Source organism: Sycon ciliatum, chromosome 10 (genome assembly GCF_964019385.1).
Source record: "Sycon ciliatum chromosome 10, ocSycCili1.1, whole genome shotgun sequence".
Classification (NCBI taxonomy): domain Eukaryota; kingdom Metazoa; phylum Porifera; class Calcarea; order Leucosolenida; family Sycettidae; genus Sycon; species Sycon ciliatum.
Window position 1 is genome coordinate 24,534,049 of NC_088652.1, and position 6,052 is coordinate 24,540,100.

Consider the following 6,052-nt stretch of genomic DNA (forward strand, 5'->3'; position numbering starts at 1 on the left):
CGCCAGATCAAGTGCAGAAGACTGTAATAAAACTGACGCGTATGCTGATGATCAATGAATTACGTCATCATAGATATTCGTGGCTGGCTTATTTCTGGGTTTCTAACGCTAGTGAGGCTTTTCGAATTTACGTAAGGAAGTGTCTCTATTGACGCCTAGCAACAGTGCTATTTAAATGCTTACTGATCTTTACGTTGGTAAGTTGGCATGTTTATCCGTGTTGAAATAAACAGTAAAATAGGACCAAGGTGTAACTTGTAGTTCCTTGGTCCTATTTACTTTTTATAAATAATCCTTGGCTCTCCATCCACGTTCGTGTTGAAATACTTCAAGTAGAGCTTGGGTAGGTTTCTAAGTTAATTCTAACATTGCTGATTGATCCTATTCAATCATCTCGTCATGCTATGCTAGTACATACAGTTTCATCTGCTCTCCGTATTAGAAGAAGCCATGTTTATTCGTACTCGTAATCCAGATTAAGACAAGCAAAATAATTCGTCACAGCACTCACATTCTTCTCTTAACATAATCAACTCACATACCCATTCCCATACATGTACCGTTTTCACCTGCATTTCTTCAATTTGCACATGCTATCACACTGCTCCCGATCGCTCCCCATGCAATAGAGCCTTTAGAATATAACAAGTAGTGTTTCTTCTAGTATTAGTTTTAGATCCAACATTGTTCACTTTATGGTATCATAATACCCTGGAGGGTGTACCCAGTGTGCTGACAGTGCGCAACACCATGGCGGAGGCAGAGCGTAATCACACATTCTGCGCAAACATTGCACTGCTAGCCCCTGCCTTCAACAACCACGCACTCTGCACACAGCCTCCTGCCTAAGATAACACCGCTAGCCCCTACATTCTCACAGCTTTTCCTTCCTTCTCCTGGCATATTATACTGGCATGGTCGGTACCTAACCTTCATGTTGCCTGATGATTGCGAGAGCATGAAACTTCAAGTCGCAACAAACAAGCCTTGATTATCCTTGCTGTTCTGTTTGGTATAATCTTCCGGTACTCAAGTCTGTGGACAACATCTTCCGGTATATATGTGTAGTATATCACGGGATATAGGACAAGCAGGCATAGTGGGATGGTCTAAGACCATGATTGAGAAACAGAGAGTACCAGGTTCAAGTCCTGCTTGGAAGCGGAAGGAATTTTTCCAGCCGTGCTGCGACCCCCAGGTAATTGGGAACTCGTGGCCTGGCACGAGGGTAACATGGATGCAGCTAATGGGATTTCGGTCTTTGACCACTTGGTGGTGGGTCTGATCTACTCACCTCCCACCGTTTAGGCGCTGCATCTACGCCTTTGATCCTAGAGGTTGGTGGCGTTCCCACGGCGGATGCGGAAAACTCGGCTTCCAGCCGAGTCTCACGCAAACCGTGAAATTTATTATATATCACGTGATTGGACTTGAGTATGCATGAGGCCAGGCACACCCTGTCCACGAGAATAAGTGCATGGCGGGTTCTCTCACGGGTCTACACCACTTCCTGGTCAGGACGAAAAGATCAGACCGACTGAAATACATATTTCGAATGGAGACCTTCATTTTTCTCAAGGTTTGGAGACTCCACTGTAGCCAATACTTGAATCCATACATCCTGTACACACACCTTGTACACACTCTCTCTCTAACGGTCTCTAGGCTACACTGGAATTGATATACATTAGATCAAATTTTCGGGCAAGGCCCATCATCAGGAATAAGTCCTTCATTGTAAGGACTAATAAGTGGCAAACAGTCCACCAGGATCACCAGATTATTATGCGGTAGCCTAGTGTAGGGTAGTACGACACCAGGTCGCGAAACTGACAGGGGTACTTAGAAAGTCAACGAACTGATACCTAGCTCCAACACATTCACATTACACAAACCAACAGCATTGCAACTTAGAAGGGTCAGTTGCGGAGAGTACCAATCAGGAAAAGGGAGGCGCTCGGAAGAGGTAACAAATGTTTGCTCAAAATCCGAATTGTTCATTGTGGCGATTACACTTTACCCTCATAGAAGTACGCAAGAAGTCAATCAGCCAAGGGTCACTGCAGGATTTCATAGTCCTTCCGTTTCTATGTAGGAAGTTAACTCGATGCTTTATTCCTACTTTGTTACGACCCTAGGCAGGCGGGCATAGTGGGATGGTCTAAGACCATGATTGAGAAACAGAGGGTACCAGGTTCAAGTCCTGCTTGGAAGCGGAAGGAAATTTTCCAGTCGTGCTGCGACCCTCAGTTAATTGGGAACTCGTGGCCTGGAACGAGGGTAACATGGATTTCGGTCTTTGACCACTTGGTGGTGGGTCTGATCTACTCACCTCCCACCGTTTAAGCGCTGCATCTTTGCCTTTGATCCTGGAGGGTGGTGGCGTTCCCATGGCGAATGCGGAAAACTCGGCTTCCAGCCGAGTCTCACGCGAACCGTGAAATTATTATTTTTATTACCACCCTAGACTGTTCGAACATCTACCTAAGCGTGGTCACCATGCATCTTCCTCAATCTACTCGTCAAAGTACAGTGCGTTCAGCGTTGCGATGATGTGCATTTATTTGTGCCTGTGATTCCTGTGTGAGTGCTAGAGTTTTCCGCAGCAAACTGTACTCCTGAAGGGCTTTGATCACACAAACACCGTTTAAAAAGCCCAACAAATAGAAGGGTACAAACGTGTTATTGGTCAGTGGTACACTACGGACTACAGCATTCCCAGTAATTACTCCTGTTCAGGCTGTATCATTTTGTAAAGTCCAGGCGCATAATTCGACACTACTACATGTAGATCATTTCGTCGCAATGTTTTTACTTTTGTCTGTGTTGACGTACCTACTGGGCGTGAGTGGTGCATACCAGCAGTACAATAGTCGTGCAGTTGATGATGTGGGAAAGATCGAATTAGGAAACCAGCCGCAGCAGCATCAGCGATACGGACTGCTTACCAGTGGAGATGATGATGGCAATCTGTGCGATGTTCCTGTAGCCACCAACAGGGAATGCACAATGCTGGGTATTAGGAGGCTTTCGCAGTGTCTTCGTCTCAACGTATTCTTGTCGTTAGTGAAGGCTTATTCCACTGCTAAGCTGCCACTCGACCCGTTCGACTATGCTTTATATGTTATTTTGGCTAGTCGTTTACCAAAGATGGAGTATCTGCGATGGCATCGCTGCAAAAGCCTCATTCCAGGAGGAATTCGAACTTTGAAAGCTTCCAGCCGCTACCTGGTTCGTGAAATTCTGTCCATTTGTCCTGAAAACCGGGCCAACTCCAGGAGATTCTCATCTAAACCAGGAGCGCAACCAGAAGGATTCCCCGGCGAAAGCTGCTATAAGTTAACAGACTTTGATGAAGTCAATATTTTCAAACATATGATATTGGTGATATTTCAGGCCCAGAGCTTAATTTCCAGCCATGGTAAGGACTTCTTTCTGAGCGGTCTGCGTTTACCGTGTTGGGAAACTGATCTATTGACGGCTGAGAGATTGTTTGACCAACCGATCAAGTGGGACGTCGATGTTAAGTGCATTGCTGTGTTCCGTACGATCAGCACCGCAATTCTGAACGTAGTGCTGAAGGGCTCTTTTCAATTGCGTTCCTACAATCTGGTGCGTGATGACGCTTGGATTGGCGTGAAAATCCATTCCTTTTTTTACTCCCTGGCGGAGATTATCCTCAAACTCGATCTTTCAAATTCGGATTATTTCCTGCAGTATTGGTTTTACCCCATGTTCAATCGTCTCCTAATTCGGTCCAGACAGAGTAGATCCAGCAATGTAACAAGTTCTGAAGCTCCTAGTTGCAAGGGTCTACGTGGATCGCCAGATCAAGTGCAGAAGACAGTAATCCAGCTAGCTCATATGATGATGATAAATGAATTACGTCATGACAAGTATGCCTGGGTGAAGTATGGTCTAGTGTCCTTATGCAACCAGTTTCTTATGATGTACATGCGTCATTGCCCTATCGATGCAAAGTTCTATAGCTGATTTCGCATACGTGTACATGAACAGGCAGTCGAGCACAGCGGTGAATTGTTCTTGACTGTGTATTATACACTCAGGAGAGTATGGGGCAGCGTTCAGCCTCTCCATCCTTAGCTAAGTTCACACTCCCAATCGCATGTAGTCTGGGGCCGACTTAGCCTGCCATTTACAGCAACACGATACAAACCGCTTGTTGATGATGAAGTGAGTGATTCCAACATACAGCGGCTTCCATCATAAACATCGCATTCGTGAGCAACGGTCGCCCTTCTTGCTCTCTTCCCTTGGGCATCGAACTCCATATCAGACAGCCAGAAACTTTTTTTTATTTTATCTCACCATCCATTTCTTTGCTCATATATTGTTCATCACTTTTTTATACGCTTTGGTATTATGGAAACCTCGATAGCCGAGAAGGCATTGGGGAATCCTTAAACAACATATATTACAAAAATAATAAAGTCTGTGGCTGTTTTAAGAATAGTGAATGGCCGGAACTTTGTACTCCTTTGCACAGGGAAGAGCTATGAGACTGAAGTAAGCGATCGTGCCCTTAGAGTTAACATAAGTGCTCATGCAGGAGAAAATCACCAGTCGACACTGATAGGCACAAAGTACGTGTAAGCGTAAATACACAAAACACTAACTGAAAGATATTTCCTCTCTCTCTCTCTCTGCCTACTCCTGTCTCTCTCTCCCTAGATCTCTCTATCTCTCTATCTATCTATCTATCTATCTATCTATCTATCTATCTATCTATCTATCTATCTATCTATCTATCTATCTATCTATCTATCTATCTATCTATCTATCTATCTATCTATCTATCTATCTATCTATCTATCTATCTATCTATCTCTTCTATCTATCTATCTATCTATCTATCTATCGATCTATCTATCTATCTATCTATCTCTCCCTCCCTCCCTCCCTCCCTCTCCTCTATCTAAATATCTATCAATCTCTCTCTCCCTCTCTATAGTTTTGTGTGAAGGGAGGGGGGGGATAGATATTAAAGGTGGAAGGCATTGTTTTCCCGTCCTAACCAGAAGAGCGGAAATGAAGCGAATAGGACGCATGCCAGCCTCGGATACTCATTGAATAGTATCTGCATGCCCATGCACAAGGGCTTCAAATCACAAATTGTTCGCCTGGCATAGCTACCATGCCGGCATGGCGAATAGCATCTTCATATTTCCTGATAATTGCAAAACAGAAATTCAAGGTAGCGTCAAACTAGCCTTGCCATTGTTGTTCTCTCTAACAGTGAATATTTATTTATTTTTATTTATCGTCTCCACTTCATGGCACCTCATAATACAGAGTCAATACAAGAAAGGGAGGGTGAATCCAACCACGGAAAATAGCATTATCAAAAGAAGAAATGGAGTATAACCCGCTCTGCCTCCGCGGTGTTGAACGCTCTCTGTAAACTGGGTGCATCCTCCGGTAACTTGCACAGCTGCAAGTCATACGCTACCATTGCGCAATCAAGCGTATCAGAGTAGCGTTCATTAGCGATACAGTCATGGCAGCTGGCAAACAAAGTGATTGGAAGGATGTTTTCAACGTAATATTAACAACACCAGCAGCAGATCATACCCGTATACACGTATAAGTTTCATTCTCACTACACGTCACGAAAAAGAAAAGTGGCGCAACGTACTAGTAACGTACACGTCGAGATGTGCTTGAGAATTAGTGTGAAATGCACTCCATTACAGTTTGGCGTCTATAGAAGCTTCGATAACCAACCGGTTTGCGTCTGTGAAAGCGCCACTAACCCCAAAAATCCCATGTTTACATCCGGGTTTAGCACCAGTTGAAAGACAGTCAGTTGAAAGCCCACATCCGCTGGCTGGTGATCACAAAATGTAAGACCTGGAGTGAACTAATTAGTTACAACCTAACCACAAGCGTGGTGCTCTTAGACTCGTGTGATTTAGCACTGTTCCTGTCCACATTGCTCCTCTTGTTATTGAGCAACCTGGCCCTTAGAATCTGCGAAGCAAAATATACATCACCACCAACAACATTGAGCTCTCTATGGAACCAACGGGAA